The following is a 19,706-nucleotide window of genomic DNA, read 5'->3' on the forward strand; positions in this document are numbered from 1 at the left end:
GCAGTTGATGATACCTTTAAAAATGAATCTGAAATGTTACTTACTTTTCTCACTAAGGAGTAACAGCTCCACACTATTAGCAGAACTGATTACCAATACATATAGGTCTGGTGCTCTTAGGACCAGCTTTTTTACTAGGGAAGGTTTATTTGTTAAGCTGCTGCTGACTCCATAATGCATAACATGGAGAGTAGCCCACTCCATATTATACAACAGAAACGTTGTATAATATGGAGTGGGCTACTGTACTACCTTCATAATGCTCCATACCAAGACAGCCAACATTAACTTATCCGCGTATGTGTGGTGCCCGGTTATTTCTGCAGCACTGCTACCATTGGAGTGGAACTCTGGAGGGATAGGTATTGAAGAAATGGGCGCTGCATGCACAGTGTGGGGCCCCTAAACATATTATAAGTACCCAGTGCCCAAGATCCTATCAAAAGAACAATCATTTTCTGACAGGATCTAGACATAGTTATTACTGCTAACTGAAGTACAGTATTTGTGATACTTCCACCGCTTGCAGTCAGATATTGCAGTCAGAAATGCCCATTAATTGCACAACTAATCTTCCAAAAAACAATGGTGTGCATTCAGGGATGGGCATAAATTAATTTTTATGACAAATCAATTGTGTGACTTTTGTTCTTCAACTTTAGTCTGACTTCCTGGAGCACAGGTGATTGCTGCTTGACTTAATGGCTGTGGCTGATAAGTCCCTCGGCCACCACTTTCAGAGACATGCTCCATTATTTTGATAAGCATTGGTGCCCTCTAGTGGCCAGTGCACTAGGCAGCTGCCTAAAGGCTGCATTATGGTAGAGCCACCCCTGCTAAGTCACAATTTCCATCCACCATAACAGACACAATGGCTACTTTTTGAATGGCCTCTTTCCAGTTCCTTCTACTCAGCAAGGACACATGTTGTGAGTAGTAACAGCTCAGTAGGCATCTACTTAGCTATTTCAAGGACAGGGGAATATTTTTAATGTAGACACAGAATAACATGGCTGTATGAGATAATGTCAAGGCATACATAATCACATTTTAATGGACTATGCAAAATTGTAAAGCCCCATACACACTAGAGGGTATAGAAAAAGATAGGGCTTTCTGAACGATATATTTTATTATATCCTCTAGTGTGTACACTCAATGCCATTACAGTTGAGTGCTCCTGCACATCGTTAAGGCAACCTCCCTTGTCCTGCATGTACAGACAAGGGAGGACCTCATTAGTAAGGCCCATGCTGCAGCACAGCTTTTGCTCCCTCCATTGCTCCCCCCACCCCACTGTCGGTTCCCACCCTGTCAGCATCAGCAAGTGTGAATGCACTTGACGATGCTGGCACCCTACCGGGTCCCTGCCTCCACCTACAATTTGACATGGGCAAAGATCGCTATATGTGTATGGGGCTTGAGAGGCTACATTTATATTCATTTAAATTCAAATGTAAATATTTTTCTCACCTGTTAATATTTGCAAATGCAGTGATCAGCTTAGTGTGGTCACGGTGTTGTCAAATAAAGTAACAGAAAAACATGGCCTGACAGATTGAGGCATGCCTCCCAGCATTCAGGAATTTGTTAGATCAGCTTGCATGAGAGAGAAGTGCCTGGCTAAGGTGTGGTATGACTCACCGACAGTCGGGATCCCGACAGTCATTATCCCGACGTCGGGATCCCGACTGCCTGGCCTCAGACAGCGTGGCCAGCGAAACAAAGCCCCTTGCGGGCACGGTGGCGAGCTACGCTCGCCACCTATTCTATTCTCCCTCTATGGGGGTCGTGGACCCCCACGAGGGAAAATAGCCGCCGGCCGTCAGAAACCCGGCCGTCGGTGTATTAACAGTCGGGATCCCGACGTCGGGTTAATGACTGTCGGGATCCCGACTGTCGGGACCCCGTCCGGCACCCCCTGGCTATGCTTTACAGGGGCATGCTCAGTCACACTAAAAGTGCATATACATGGTGACATTTCGGTTATGTATGACATTGACCATGCGATTTCCCTTGAACCATACAATAATGACTATATTTTCTTGAGATTTTTACAATATTTTCTTGAAATTTGGACAATGGATAATTTTGACTATACTAGAACACTAGATTGTATACAATATAGTCAAGGTTGGCTTGCCTGCACAGTCTATTTGTTCTTGCGATACTGGTCCAACAGGGCCAAGCATTGGTGTCGCAACATGTACTGTATACTGTGTGATTTATGTAAAATTTTCTTCCAATTTTGACTATTTAGTCAAATTAATTTTCTTCCCATTTTGACTATTCAATCAAAATCGCACAGTGTGTATACAGTTTAAGGTCAAATCTAAAGCTTTAGAATTGTTGGGTTGCTTATTTTATGATTATTTAATGGAACTTGTCTTTTCAAGCTTTTACAAATACAGCTACATTTCTATCAAATAATCATAAATGAGAGATCTCAATGATGCATTTAGTTAGAACTCACCTATAAGTAAATGTGAAAATAAAAAATGATTGTGCGACATGTTTTTTTTTAACTACAACCCCAACACGCTGACTTTGTCAACACAGCACGTGTTACGGTGAAACAATATACAGCTGTTATGGTGTCTTCATGTTCTCTTTGACCTTTGAGCTATTTCAGTTAATACCCTTACCGCAACCTACAGCAGGAACAGATCCTGCAGCTTATTGTGTTACTAAGTAGTTACCTTTATTGCAATATTACTTAGTGTCATCAAGGACAAACAAGAATTAGACAGTTCTGGTATCCAACTCCTACATGTTTACAGAGGTTTGTAATCCTCCTTTTCTTAGGGGCAGTGGGTGATCTGGCAGAGTTATTCCAAATGACCCAAAGCCATCTGTTAAGTTAAGATTTAGAGCATGCTGTGGTAATTCATAGCCCTGTGAAATCATGTTACTAGACGCTCCTTTCATGTACTGAGATGTCATGGTAAATACTATCAGATCAGGGTTTATCCATCTATGAGATTATCCAGAAGGGATGCTTTTATCTGAGCTTTCTGCAGTTTAATACAAAGCCTTAAAGCTAAAAATGTTCCTTTTAAGGTATACATTTCTACCTAAAGGAACCAAGCTCAAATGTCCAGTCACTGAGCCTTTCCACAGCTATAAGAAGTAAGGAATTATCTCATTACTGGCATTAAATCATTTCCTTTCTGTACTTGTACCACATATATATTATTATAGGTAAACAACTGTCTGGTACAATTGCTGTTGACTTCGCCTCCTCATACACAGAGTTAATATGAACTCCGAGATTATATTAATAAAAATCCATAAAGTTAAAGCGCTTGCAGTTTCACACAACACATTAAACATCATTTTCATGACAAACCGTTTTGCTGCCATGATGAATTTACTGGTGTCAAAGGAAGACAAAGTGACTGAACCAAGGTCACATACAGTAACATTAGGTTTCAAATTAGTTTCCGGCAGACTACTCAGGGCTACTGTCACTAGCGTTTCCAGATTCAAATTCTGGATTTATATACACAGAAGAATTCACTTCAAAAGATGAGGTAATAAATAACAACAATAACAGTTGAGGAAGAACAGATACTAATATTAACCCTTTGAGTGCCAACATCTCTGAAAAAGATGTGCAAAATAGCTGCTAAAAAATGCCAGCGTCGCTCACATTTGTTACATAAATTCAAATATAAAAAAAGATTATATTTCCCATATAAGGTAAACATTACCTTATATGTCAAATGCTGGCTTGCCAATTTTCACACCTATTTGATAAATTCACTTGTCACTCAAAGGGTTAATAGAAAATACGAAAGGAATGTGCTCATCATCCAATAGTAGCTGGAGGCACTGCACAAACACTTTGGGGGAGATTCTCTAACCAAAAAATGTGGTAAAAACTAGAGATAAGCGGGTCCGGATCCCCGAGATCCGACAGATCCGAATATCGTGGATCCGGGCCAGATCCGAGCCAGCTCGGGTGTTCCCGCCTGAATTCCGGACCAATAACGAGGCCGAACGTCATCATCGCGCTGTCGGATTCTCGCGGGAGCGGGATCTTATAAAAGACGCACATGCGCCCGCCATCTTCACTCCAATCTTGGAGAGGGAAGAGGGTGGTTGGGAAGCTCTGTGTGCTCCGTGCTGTGCTCTGTGCCATGTGCTCCGTGACCTGACCTGTGCCCTCACTGCCCTGTGCTGTGCTCCGTGCCATGTGCTCCGTGCTGTGCTGTGCTCCGTGACCTGCCCTCACTGCCCTGTGCTGTGCTCCGTGCCATGTGCTCTGTGCTGTGCTTTGCTCCGTGACCTGCCCTCACTGCCCTGTGCTGTGCTCCGTGCCATGTGCTCCGTGCTGTGCTGTGCTCCGTGACCTGCCCTCACTGCCCTGTGTTGTAGACTTGTGGCCTGAGCCCTGTAGTGTGATTTAACTAACTAGGTGCTGCAGTGCTCACACGCAGGGGCTGCAGTGTCCACTGTCCAGGGGCTGTCCTGTGGCCCGTGCCCTGATGTGATTTATTTAGCCCTAAGCCCTGTGTTGTGATTTATTTTATTTAGCCCTGAACCCTGTGTTTTTTTTTGTGATTTAACTTAGTGCTGCAGTGCTCACGCACAGGGGCTGCAGTGCTGCTGAGTAGTACACTGTGTACAGGGGCAGCATTAATACAAGGGGCTGTGTCCAGTGTGACGGCCTATATCTTATCCATTGTCCAGTGTCACAAGTCACTCACGACATATATCCTGTGTCCTGTCCTGTGTGACGACTGACGACATATCCTGTGTCCAGTGTGACGACATATATCCTGTGTCCAGTGTGACGACATATATCCTGTGTCCAGTGTGACGACATATATCCTGTGTCCAGCGTGACATATATCCATTGTCCAGTGTGACGACATATATCCTGTGTCCAGTGTGACGACATATATCCAGTGTCCAGTGTGACGACATATATCCTGTGTCCAGTGTGACGGCCTATATCTTATCCATTGTCCAGTGTCACAAGTCACTCACGACATATATCCTGTGTCCTGTCCTGTGTGACGACTGACGACATATCCTGTAGCCAGTGTGACGACATATATCCTGTGTCCAGTGTGACGACATATATCCTGTGTCCAGTGTGACGACATATATCCTGTGTCCAGCGTGACATATATCCATTGTCCAGTGTGACGACATATATCCTGTGTCCAGTGTGACGACATATGTCCAGTGTGACGACATATATCCAGTGTCCAGTGTGACGACATATATCCTGTGTCCAGTGTGACGGCCTATATCTTATCCATTGTCCAGTGTCACAAGTCACTCACGACATATATCATGTGTCCTGTCCTGTGTGACGACTGACGACATATCCTGTGTCCAGTGTGACGACATATATCCTGTGTCCAGTGTGACGACATATATCCTGTGTACAGTGTGACGACATATATCCTGTGTCCAGTGTGACGACATATATCCTGTGTCCAGCGTGACATATATCCATTGTCCAGTGTGACGACATATATCCTGTGTCCAGTGTGACGACATATATCCAGTGTCCAGTGTGACGACATATATCCTGTGTCCAGTGTGACGACATATATCCTGTGTCCAGTGTGACGACATATATCCTGTGTCCAGTGTGACGACATATATCCTGTGTCCAGTGTGACGACATATATCCTGTGTCCAGTGTGACGACATATATCCAGTGGCCAGTGTGACGACAATATATCCTGTGTCCAGTGTCACAAGTCACAACATATATCCTGTGTCCAGTGTGACATGTAATGTGTGCCGGCATATATCCTGTGTCCAGCATGACATATATCCATTGTCCAGTGTGACGACATATATCCATTGTCCACTGTGACGACATATATCCATTGTCCAGTGTGACGACATATATCCTGTGTCCAGTGTGACGACATATTTCCTGTGTCCAGTGTGACAACATATATCCTTTGTCCAGTGTGACGACATATATCCAGTGTAACGGGCTGTGTCCAGGGGCAGTGTCCAGTGACCAGGGGCAGTGTCCAGTGTCACAGGCTGTGTCCAGTGTAAAAAATCAGAAAAATAAATAAAAGTATTAAAAAAATTTTTTGGGGGGGAGGATGATGGAGGAGGAAATAGTGGGGGATCAGCAACCTGATAGAACTTCTGAAGCTGCTACCACCAGTCAGATTCATGATGGCAAGGCCGATGGTCAAAGGCCTAGAGGCCATTTAAAAGCAAAGCAGAAATCAAATTTTACAATGGTCCATAAAAAAAAAATTAGGTCAAAGGCGAGTTCACAAATGTCACAAATCCCAGAGGAGAGTCTAAGTGTGTCCGTGGATGCCATATGTGAGCCGGACCTTTCAAATACTGTTTGTGAAGAGGAGGTTCATTCCACCATTTGCATGCCCTCTGCAAGTGTGTGCAAGAGCATCCCCAGTCAAGATTTTGACCTGGTTATTGAGGATGCTTCTGAGGAATTGGATGTGGATTCTGTTGGAGAAGCTGGCACACAGAGGGATGCGGATGATGACGATGTTGGGGATGATGTTGTTTGTTTTAAGGCACCGACGGAGACAGTTGTTGTCCGGGGTGTGGAAAAGCCCATTGTCATGCCAGGGCAAAAGACCAAAAAATCCACCTCATATGTATTGAATTATTTCTACCCAAATCCGGACAACAACTGTCAAGCCGTGTGTAGCGTTTGCAAAGCTATTGTAAGTAGAGGTAAGGACGTGCAGCACCTCACTGTTACGTCATTTGCAGCGCATCCATCAGAAGTTTTTGTCAAAAGAAACTGTGAACAAACATGTAGCAGCCCGCCCAGCGTCACCATCCTGCTCCCCTTTCTCTGTTAAATCCAAGGTCCTGCAATCTCCTCAAACAACTGCATCATCCCCATCCTCAGAGATTATGGGATTGGGAAGTAGTCCTGCACCCAATGTCATGATCCTGACTGAATCCTCTCCTATCCGGGATTCCTCAGAAGCATCCTTATCAGGTACACCTGTTGCTTCTGCTGCTGCTGGTGCTGCTGCTGCTGCTTCAAGGAAAGGGACCAGGAATGCTAGTCCTGATCACTTAGCCAAGCAACTGACTGTAAATCAATCCTTTGAAAGGGGGATGAAGTCTGCCAGCAGTCACCCCGTTGCACAGCGTATTACTGACGCCATAACAACTATGTTGGTAATAGACGTGCGTCCAGTATCCGCAATTAATTCTGTGGGTTTTACCCAGTTGCTAGAGATCCTGTGTCCCCGTTACCAAATTCCATCTAGGTTCCACTTCTCCAGGAAGGCAATACCCAGGCTGTACACGGACATTAAAAAAAGCGTTGTTACTGTCCTTAAAAATGCCTCTGTACCCACTGTCCACTTAACCACGATATGTGGACAAGCGGAACAGGGCAAACAAAAGACTACATGTCTGTGACTGCTCACTGGGTGGATGTATTGCCTTCAGCAGCAGCACCAACAGCAGCAGCAGCAACAGCAACATCATCTCCCATTGCTATTCAGAGGCAGGCTACACTGTGTATCACCGGTTTCAGTAAAAGGCACACAGCGGAAAACCTCCTAGAAAAACTACGGGAAGTCATTGCGCAATGGCTTACCCCACTTGGACTCTCCTCGGGATTTGTGGTATCCGACAATGCCACCAATATTGTGAGTGCATTACATGTGGGCGAATTCCAACATGTCCCATGTTTTGCTCACACAGTAAATTTGGTGGTGCACCATTTCTTGAAAAAGGACAGGGGTGTTCAAGAGATGTTGTCCGTTGTTCGGAAAATTTGTGGACATTTTCGCCATTCTGCAAGTGCGTGCAGGAGATTGCAAGACTTGCAAGAAAAGCTAAATTTGCCCTGCCATCAGCTGAAGCAAGAGGTGGTCACGAGGTGGAATTCCACCCTCTATATGCTTCAGCGGATGGAGGAGCAGCAAAAGGCCATCCAAACCTACACCTCGACCTATGACATAGGGAGAGGAACGGGAATGCACCTGAGTCAAGCTCAGTGGAGAATAATTTCCGTGGTGTGCAAGATCCTGCAGCCCTTTGAGGCTGCTACACGCGAAGTTAGTTCTGACACTGCCAGCTTGAGCCAGGTCATTCCCTTGATAGGCCTTTTGCAAAAGCAGTTGGCGAAATTGAAGGAGGAGTTGAAGCACAGTGAATCTGCAAAATATGTAGGACTAGTGGATCACGCTATTAGTTCACTTAGCAAGGATCCAAGGGTCGTCGATCTCTTACAATTAGATCATTATATTTTGGCGACAATACTGGATCCTAGGTTTAAGTCTTACATTGTGTCTTTGTTACCAATGGGAACAAATCTGCAGAGGTGCAAAGACCTCTTGCTCCAAAATTTGTCAGCTGAAGCGGAAAGTGGCAGGCACACAACTTCTCCTTCAATTTCTACCACTGGGGTTGCGAGGAAAAAGCTAAATTTTCCTAGGAGACCCACTGCTATTCAGTCCGGAAATATATTTGACATCTGGTCCGGACTGAAGGAGCTTCCTAGCATAATGGACATGTCGACTGCTACTGACTATGATGCTATCACAATTGAAAGAATGGTGGATGACTACTTTGCCGATAGCATCGATATAGGTATGTCAGATTGTCCATTCCATTATTGGCAAGAAAAGAAGGCAATGTGGCGTCCTTTGCACAAACTGGCTTTGCTTTACTTAAGTTGTCCACCCTCCAGTGTATATTCTGAGAGAGTCTTCAGCGCAGCTGGGAACCTTGTAAGCGATCGGCATAGGAGGTTACTTCCCCAAAACGTGGAGAAGATGATGTTCATAAAAATGAATTTCAAATTCCACGAACTTGACCTCCTTCACCAGCACTTACGTCCTCCTAACACACACAGTCCTCCTGTATTGGTTGATTCCAGCGACGACTAATTAATTGTGTGTGAAGAAGAGGATAAGGCTGAGGAATCTGATGCTGAGGATGACATCTTGTAAAGCCAGTTTGTGCAATGGCCATTGCCATTTATTTTTCGTGGGGGCCCAAACAAACCAATCATTTCAGCCACAGTTGACAGTCCCTGCCGCTGAAGTCCCTGTCGCTGAAATGATTGGTTTGTTAAACTGTGCATGTCCTGTATACTACATAAGGGTGGGTGGGAGGGCCCAAGGACAATGTCATCTTGCACCTCTTTCTGCGTCGTTTTGTTGGCTGTTGTAGCGTCCTAATTTTTTTACCTCTTTGGTGGATGAATGTTGGGGAGATGGGTGATTTCTCTCTCCACATCATCTATTATGGATGAAAATATGTCCTCATGGACATCCATGGTCTCATCCATTCCTATCGTACTTATTTTTTGGATGGGATGTCCCGGATGGCTGGGTGGGTGGCAGGGCCCCAGCAAATCTTTTTCTTGCACCTCTTTCTGCGTCATTTGTTGGCTCTTTGTAGCGTCATAAATTTTTTAATCTTTGATGGATGAATGGTGGGGAGATGGGTGGTGTCTTTCTCCACATCATCTATTATGGATGAAAATATGTCCTCATGGACATCCATGGTCTTATCCCTTCCTATCGTACTTTTTGGATAGGATGTCCCGGATGGATGGATGGCTGGGTGGGTGGCAGGGCCCCAGCAAATCTTTTTCTTGCACCTCTTTCTGCGTCATTTGTTGGCTCTTTGTAGCGTCAAAAATTTTTAAATCTTTGATGGATGAATGGTGGGGAGATGGGTGGTTTCTTTCTCCACATCATCCATTATGGATGAAAATATGTCCTCATGGACATCCATGGTCTTATCCCTTCCTATTGTACTTTTTGGATAGGATGTCCCGGAAGGATGGATGGCTGGGTGGGTGGCAGGGCCCCAGCAAATCTTTTTCTTGCACCTCTTTCTGCGTCATTTGTTGGCTCTTTGTAGCGTCATAAATTTTTTAATCTTTGATGGATGAATGGTGGGGAGATGGGTGGTGTCTTTCTCCACATCATCTATTATGGATGAAAATATGTCCTCATGGACATCCATGGTCTTATCCCTTCCTATCGTACTTTTTGGATAGGATGTCCCGGATGGATGGATGGCTGGGTGGCAGGGCCCCAGCAAATCTTTTTCTTGCACCTCTTTCTGCGTCATTTGTTGGCTATTTGTAGCGTCCTAAATTTTTTAATCTTTGATGGATGAATGGTGGGGAGATGGGTGATTCGCTCTCCACATCATCCATTACGGATGAAAATATGTCCTCATGGACATCCATGGTCTTATCCCTTCCTATCGTACTTTTTGGATAGGATGTCCCGGATGGATGGATGGCTGGGTGGCAGGGCCCCAGCAAATCTTTTTCTTGCACCTCTTTCTGCGTCATTTGTTGGCTCTTTGTAGCGTCATACATTTTTTAATCTTTGATGGATGAATGGTGGGGAGATGGGTGGTTTCTTTCTCCACATCATCTATTATGGATGAAAATATGTCCTCATGGACATCCATGGTCTTATCCCTTCCTATCGTACTTCTTTTTGGATGGGATGTCCCGGATGGATGGATGGCTGGGTGGCAGGGCCCCAGCAAATATTTTTCTTGCACCTCTTTCTGCGTCATTTGTTGGCTCTTTGTAGCATCATAAATTTTTTAATCTTTGATGGATGAATGGTGGGGAGATGGGTGGTTTCTTTCTCCACATCATCTATTATGGATGAAAATATGTCCTCATGGACATCCATGGTCTTATCCCTTCCTATCGTACTTCTTTTTGGATGGGATGTCCCGGATGGATGGATGGCTGGGTGGCAGGGCCCCAGCAAATATTTTTCTTGCACCTCTTTCTGCGTCATTTGTTGGCTCTTTGTAGCATCATAAATTTTTAAATCTTTGATGGATGAATGGTGGGGAGATGGGTGATTCGCTCTCCACCCCATCCATAATGGATGAAAACATGTCCTCAGGGACATCCATGGTCTTATTCATTCCTAGACCGAGTGCGTGGCTTCGGGAGGAACACACGTGATTTGGTGAAGTGGTGAGGGAGGTAAGGGAAAACACACCTAGCCAGCCAGCTCAAACAAATTAACCTTAGCGGTGAATTGGGTGACAGATGTAGCAGACTAATTGACCCTACTACATAGATAGCGGTCTATAAGGGTAGACCTATATAGGGATCTCCTAACCTGGGGTCCTAGAGAGGTGGAGGCCACCAATTACCCCACCCCTGCCACCAATTACCCCACCCCCCTCCACCCATTAGGTGATGGATGAGGAGGCAACTGGTAATGCTCCCAGCGTTCAGAAACCACGTGACCTCACGCCAGATAGGGGTCTTGTTAGATATTAAACTGATATAATCAGATACTACCTTGCAGACTAAATAAGTGCTGCACGAAACGCCCACTGCTCCTTGGCTGAACATGAGGAAGAGTGCTCAATCAAGCCAAACAGGGGTTTTGGTACTTGATTGGATCTTCTACCAGAGGAGCGCAGCTACTAGTATAGCTCTGAACGAAGATCGGTCCTTCTCTATTGGGGAAGAATAGATGTCATCAGTGACATCCAGAGTATATCCTCCTTTTGGGATAGTATGGATGGATTGATAAATGTTTGGGAAGAAGTAGTCCCAACAGCTGCTGATGGTCAGTGTACTAGACCAAGTGCGTGCCTTCGGGAGGAACACATGTAATGTGGTGAAGTGGTGAGGGAGGAAATGGAAAACGTACGCCTAGCCTGTCTGATCAAGTTTGATAAGGAGGTATCTTCACAAACCACGTGACCTCACGCCAGATAGGGGTCTTGTTAGATATTAAACTGATATAATCAGATACTACCTTGCAGACTAAATAAGTGCTGCACGAAACACCCACTGCTCCTTGGCTGAACATTAGAAAGAGTGCTCAATCAAGCCAAACAGGGGTTTTGGTACTTGATTGGATCTTCTACCAGAGGAGCGCAGCTACTAGTATAGCTTTGAACGAAGATCGGTCCTTCTCTATTGGGGAAGAATAGAGTATATCCTCCTTTTGGGATAGTATGGATGGATTGATAAATGTTTGGGAAGAAGTAGTCCCAACAGCTGCTGATGGTCAGTGTACTAGACCAAGTGCGTGCCTTCGGGAGGAACACATGTAATGTGGTGAAGTGGTGAGGGAGGAAATGGAAAACGTACGCCTAGCCTGTCTGATCAAGTTTGATAAGGAGGTATCTTCACAAACCACGTGACCTCACGCCAGATAGGGGTCTTGTTAGATATTAAACTAATCAAATGTTCTCTTCTCTTGCTAATGGTGTGGAGGTTCTAAAAGAGGAGTGCAGCTACAATGGGGGGGGGGTTATTAAACTGCCACAATGTCTGCCCCTGTAGTGCTGCTCTGCTTCCAACATGTGCCAGGTTGGAAGTGTAAGGTCCACATGTATGTGATGCCCACTGCTGTCGCCTAGCTTAGTCATCCAGCTACCTCGGGATAACCTTATGGCCCTACTACAGTAAATGAAAACGATTTTGTGAGCTGTGAAGTGATCAAAATTGTCTAGAAATGAGCGGAAACTAATGTTATTGAGCTTAATAACACTTTAGGGGCAAAAACAGGCCTGAAAACTATTATTTTAGCAATTTTTAGCATTTTTCCAAATAAATCCAGATCCAAAACCAAAACCAAAACCCGCAAGGGTGGTTTTGCCAAAACCAATCCAGATCCAAAACACGAAGGGAGATCCAGATCCAAAACCAAAACCCGAAAAAGTGGCCGCCGCACATCTCTAGTAAAAACCCCGTTATCGGGTTTTTACCGCATTTTGGAATGCTCTAAGCATCCCCCGCCGGGTTACCGCGGTGGGGGGCATCGCCAGAGAAATCTGGTGATGCCCCTTCTAACGCAAACCCACCGGCACCCCGCACCGACCCCGCCACCCCGCACCGACTCCCCCTCACCTGTGTCTGGGCAGCACAGAGCTGTGCTGCCCGGATCTGTGACCTCCTCCTCCTTACACTATGATCCTCATCCGGGTGCAGGGAGGAGGAGAGCCTGGTGGAGCAGCGCCAGGTAAGGGAGGGAGGGGAGAGCCGCCAGGTCCCCACGGGACCCGCTGACTCTCACCACAAAGGACAGCTCTTAACGCAAGAGCTGTCCTTTGCCATAATTATCTCATATGTTAGTGCATATGCGATAATTATGAATGCGGTAGCCGGCGATAGGGGCCGGGAAGGGGGCACAGATGTTAGAGCATCCCCCCTCTACCTGTTTCCACATTGTGGACAGGATCCCTGCATTCGGACTCCCAGGATGATCACTGGCAATTCGAAATTGAACAAGTAATTGATATTTAAATGGATATATACTAGAATAATGAATAAAACACATGCACATACACATACAATATGTAATCAGGTTTCATACTTGCAGGAACCAACAACTGTAAATAGTCAGCAATGGATTTGGGCAGGAAAGCTTGAAAAGGCTTGTTTTATGGGCAGGTAAGTGCACTTTACCATGGAATATCACAGCTGGTCTGGAGTCGCATCCCAATCAATCCATGGTAAATCATCTCTATTGTATGCGGAAGATGGCTCAATGCCGCTGGAGGAAGAATTCCAGAGCAGCATCCCATGCCTAAAGATGGTAGACCACAGTAGCCAAGGTCAATCTAATAAGACAGAATAAATGTTCCTGGAAGGTGAAAGGAGAGGACTGTCTATCTCCCATTTCTGCAGCTGCTTGATTGAAACTGAGCCCAACCCTGGTGCCCGAGACCAATCTTTGTTGATTGTCCTTTCCAGATAACTGTGAATGCCTCTGCAGCAGTGGGCTGGGTATGTTTTGGGGTAGGTCCTGGCACACTGGTGGCCAGTCCATGCCTGAGTTGTCAATACATTTAACTAAAAAATCTGGCAGAGGTCATATTTATTTTTTAACTTGGCTTACCTACTGTGTTCTTCAGCAGGGATCCACCAATCATGTGATGAGTTTTACGGTGATGGTTCCAGGTTGTACGTATGCACCAGCTGACGATTAAAAGAAAAGTAATGTAGGTATACAGTAAAATTAATAGGGGTGGAATTGGATGGACAAGCAGCGCTGGAAATTTCTGCGGACAGCCCTAAAAGGAGTGGGTCTGTGGAGTGGGTGGGGTTGTTCTCCTTGAAAAATTAAGAATTAGGCTTCTCTCCCTGTACAAGATTATGGGGTCGATCCTATTAAATGGGAAGGGTGCAATGAGGGGTCTGTTCCACTGTGTGCTGCGACAGGTCAGTGTTTATTTTTCTTCCAAATTGAAGTCAAAATGGGGTTGCATTGAAGAACAAATGCTCTGTGGGGGGGTCCCTATTGTCAGTGCTAATACTCAAACTTTAACGAAACACAGTATGGGGAGATAGAAAAAACGGCGCAATAATGTACTCAATTTCTTTTTGTGTGTTACAGGCTTCTCCTTAGATGTCACAGCAACAATTCTTACGTTGATATGGATAACCGGATCCAACCAAGTATTCAATGAAAAAGAACACAAAAATAATAAATTAATATATAAAAAGATTTGTGAGTGTCATTTATTATAAACCATTCCTATGGTGATGGTGAAATAGGTTTTTAGGTTCCACAAGCGTACCCAAACTCACGTAGTATCGTGGGGATGTTCCTTTCATCAAGGTATCTTTGGGGCGTCTTATGGAAGTTTTTCTGATTCTTCAATCCGATGTTGAGTATTTCACACTTGTGCTCAAAAAAATTATTAGGAAATGTCTTAGGTTTCTACTTCGTTTATAAACATTCCTTTAATTAACAATGGTGAGTGGGTGGGGTGGCTGAACATAGATAATAAACCTGTGACAGCGTACCTCACTTACGTGTTTGAAGTGAGGGAGAACACATGTAAAGGTTTCTTTATAGTTAAAGAAAAGAGGGCGTACCCCTACTCACGATGTGATTGGATGGTTTCAAACCTATAAAGGTTTCTTTACATAGGTTTCTCCCTGGTGCAACGGATACTCAAACTGTCATCCACATTAGGACAATATTATACCCCTGGGTACATAAGGAGCATGAACGGTGGACTGACACATAAGGGTTATTTGGAGGAGGTCTATTATCATATAAGATGCATCTGGAGTTATCTAATATCCCAAAAGTAGCATCTGATGGCAGGGCCGCATTAAGAGTTGGGCAACAGGGGCTTGCCATCCTGGGGCCCCCATACATTAGGGGTCCCCATGTACTGCGGTTTCAATCTCCTCCAGAGGTTAAGCTGTTCATGAACAGCAGCCTCCATGTATACTAATTGTCAGAGCAGCATGTGCAGATGGCTCAGGTTCAGGTCGCTACACTGCTAGACACTTACCCGGAGCTGGAAGTGTGTCTGTTGCTCCAGCAAGCTGCCTCTGCTAATAACCATGTCAGTGTCAGGGAGTGAGTGTGTGTCAGATGGGTGGGGGGGGTTGACAGCAAATTTACATGTGGGGCCCCTACCTGCTTTGTTCCGGCTCTGTCTGATGGCAAAAATGGTGCACATGGAAAGGTTTGAGGGGCCTTTAGGAGCCATCAGCCTCCTCTGAATGGTGTATAAATACTCTCATGCCAGCTCCTCCCCATTTTCACACACACACATATACCCCATCCACCTCCCTGTCACACATATAACCAGCCCTGCCCCAATCACCTCCTTTGGATGTTGTAGTCAATAATAAAAACTATGAAAAATAGTTAAATAACTATTGCCATGCTGACTAGTAATTTATACAGAGAATGTGTTGGTGACCTATATAGTGAATTCTATTGGCTTTTATAGAATACAAGCATGCCAACTTATAAAATACTGATAGTATTATAATAACATCTATATATGCAGAGAGCATTCTAGCAAAATCCGCACACATTCACGTAATGTTTAAAATACAAAATGCAAAAATGGAATAACAGAAATCAGGCAGCTATATGATGAAAAGGGGCTACGGTCATTTCAATCACTAAAAAATGGATTTTCCCTACCTAACAATTAGATATTTCGAGATAAGGCATGTCCTTGGGGTCCAGTTTGAGAATGAAATAGCAAATATAGAAGACTCTCTAACCAAAAAATTACCTAGAAGATCAAAGGAAGGGCATGAGGTTACCTCTTTTTACAGAGCCCTCACACAAGAACAACAAAATTAAGGATTGGGGGGGGGGGGGGTGAAAACCAAGTGGGAAAGAGAGGTGGGGGAGAAAACAGGCAGGAAGTATTATCTAATGTACGAAACGCTACCAATCAGGCAAGATTTCAACTGGTTCAACTATACATAGTTTATAGGACCTATATCACTCCTGAGCGTATGTACAAATCTGGCGATAGAGCCAATACCAACAGCCCGAGCAGCAGTGGATCATTTTGGCATCTATTGTGGGCTTGTCCAAAGGTAGTGGTATTCTGGGACTCAGTCATAGAAGTGATAGCATCTATGGGCATCCCTAAAACAGCATGTACCCCAAGATTATGTATCCCGGCTATAGTGGAAGAATCTTTTTTAGACAGGGACGCTAGTTTATTTTTAATCTATCTATACACCCTGGCTAAAATATGTACAGCCAACAATAGGAAGGTGTGTGCCAGTGCCGGCTGTTTCAATAATTACACGTTTCTCTGAATAGATTATTTAATAAAAAATTAACATATAAAATACATAAAATACATTTAATATGAAAAATATAAGTAAAAATAAATGATCTAATGCTGGTGAATCATTTCAAGATGTATCACTTTGGAGTGTGATCTCATGAGAATAATCCCTTAGTAGGGGAATGTTTGGAGCTGACAGATGTAATGAAAATATTACCATCCAATTTCTCTGGTAGATTTGTGTCCAGATGTCTGTGACAACGATAGTTCTGAAGTGCCTTATGATTTCAAAGGCTCAGGACTCCCATTCGACGATCTTCCTTTCTCTCTTGGATTGAATTAGGGATAAGGCTGTAACCCACAAGATTGTATCCAGATATTCAATAAGGGACCTCAGAGGGATGATGAACTCGGTCACTTTAAAGTCAGCAGTTTAAAATGTGCTCAACGCGTTTCCCCAGAATATACACCTCCGGCTTCCTCAAGAGCAAGTGTCACTTGAAATGATTCACCAGCATTAGATAATTTATTTTTACTTTTATTTTTCATATTAAATGTATTTTATGTATTTTATATATTAATTTTTTTTAAATAATCTATTCAGAGAACCGTGTAATTATTGAAACAGCCAGCGCTGGCACACACATTCCTATTTTTTGCCTTAAATTTAGGGTCCTGACAAACCCTGTGCCAGCAGCTATTGATTGCGCAACACACACCACCTGTTTTTTTCCATGTATAGCCAGGAAATGGATGGCGAGGGAAGGACCTGAATTGTCTATGTGGCTAGCCCTGGTCACTTCCACAATGGAACACGAGAGATATAAACACCTTGCTAAAGGGACGGAACAAAAGTTCCACAAGATTTGGAAGAGATGGGTGAACCCGAAGAGGGCTAATTAAAGCCGAGGCGGAACAGTATGAGTAGAGGACATAATGGTTAGGTAATATATAGAAACTCGACAAAGAGAACTTATAAAAGGTATAGAAGTTGAGACACTAGTTAACTAAAGAGGAGGGAGGGGGAAGGGCTAGATTGATGTGAATGTACATTTTGTAAAGTTAAAGTAGGAAATTTGTTGCATTTCACGTGTTAATAGGTGCTGGGCCCTGGTCCGTGTGTTCCTATAAATATTTCATAGCGTAGAAAGTACACACATGGCACAAATAACTTTATAAATACTTAAAAAGAAAGAGAATCTACAGAGTGTACGGGGACCTATAAAAGATAGGTAAAATCACGAAGAGAAGCGAGTATAGGTTGAAATCACAATATTTTAAGGCACATGAATAATATAAGTTCACTAAGGGAATAGTAAATAAACACTTGTAGTTTGGACGAATAGGGGGGAAATATAAGATGTAAGAGGGGACCTTAGTCACCAGAATAATTAAGTAATACAAGTAGTAAATAGTATAAACTGAACTAATTTAGGAATTAAAATAAAATGAAGAGGCACACTGCCCACGGGCGCAGCAATTTGGTCAAAATAAGGGTAGGGATGGGGCAGGGGGAGGGAAAAATGGACTGTTTGATATTTAAGGCTAACCTGCTATGTTTTTAAATATGTAACAAAAATGTTAAAATTTAATAAAGAATGATTTCAATTAAGAAAAAACCTACAAAATGATTTTAGTGACCGCTAAACAAAAAGGGGGAACATTTCATTGACCAATAGAAGATATGGGGGTTTGGATAATTGTGGAGACCAGAAAGGGGTCAACAGCCAATAGGTTGATTATATATGGTCGAAATGCAGCAGGTCAACTGTGTAAAAAGGTTGATGAGGTCAATAGGTCGACATAAAAAAGGTAGGCATAACAAAAGGTTGAAAGGAACAAAAGTTTGACAGGGTCAAAAGCTTGACATGGAAATTTTCGACACATAAGAAAAAAAATGTTCTTTGGTATGTCATTTTGTATGTTTAGTGGAAATGGGCACTCTCATGAGCTTGCTGTGCTTGCCACATTTCTGGCAAAGTGCTTCGCTCTGCTACTGCCATGCTAGGCACAGGTTACTTTTCCCAGTTGTAGAGCATATGTAGGGTTAATAATAAAAAAGTTGAAAATAAACCCCTATATTGTTACGGATTTGGGTGTTACCCACGGTTGAAGTCCGGAGACAGGGACGTGAGGATGCTGGTGTGGTGCTGCAGGAGGCAGGGAGCTGGAGATCAGGCGTGAGCCCGTAGCTGGGACCGCTGTTTAGGACGGCCACAGCGAAACCTACACTAACTCTGTTGAGTCCCCCGGGCAGATGGAATACCCCTGCGGTAGTGCTAGGCTTCGCCTGTAGCCGCCGCGTTCGAAAGAGCCAGTTACGCCGGCTCTGACCCCGATGCAGCCAGGTGTTACGTGGAGACAAGGGGTGAGCGATCGCCAGGGGGTATCTCAAGAGGCAGCTCTAACTAACGGGCCTAACTGAAAAAGAACCCCTAACTAACCGGCACCAGGCCAAGGACGGGACAACGCGACCGAGTCGCAAACCCAACAGGAGATAGGGAATCCTCAGAACCAAGAAAACGGATATTCCCCAAAACCGGATGCAGAGAGGAAAGGGGAAACCCCTACCTGACGGAGACTAAGGAACAAGATTGGGGGAAAAATAGAAGACAAGAATAAACTGTAACCTGACAACAAGAGAAAACAGTCCCGCGGAGGGGAACGGCCACGGCGGGCCACAACAGAGATGAAAGAAGAACCGGGGCTCCACAGGAGCACTTACGTGACCCACGAAGAGAGGGAGAAGGTGGAATTCACGTGGACTCCGTCCCGGGACAGGAACACTGAACGCAGGAGTGAGGAGACGCCGACACAGAAGACGTCGACACAGGGAACACAGAAGATGCTGACACTGAAGACACTGACGCAGGAGACACAGGAGGCGCTGACACTGAAGACACTGACGCAGGAGACACAGGAGGCGCTGACACTGACGCAGGAGACACAGGAGGCGCTGACACGGAAGAAGCTGACGCAGGAGACAACTGGAGCCACAGGGAGAAACCCAAACACTCCAGGGACCAAGGTAGCATATAGAACGCTAAATGCAGGGCTGCAAGAAGCTGAGCTGCAGAGGATATCCTGGGATCCAGACAGGAGACCGAAACAAAGGACCAGACAGAAGTTCCCTGCACATGCAGCAGGAACTTTAACCATGAAGCTGACAGGAACTGAAGCTGACAGGAAATGAG

The sequence above is a fragment of the Crinia signifera genome, chromosome 2 (genome assembly GCF_055691185.1).
Source record: "Crinia signifera chromosome 2, ASM5569118v1, whole genome shotgun sequence".
Lineage (NCBI taxonomy): Eukaryota > Metazoa > Chordata > Amphibia > Anura > Myobatrachidae > Crinia > Crinia signifera.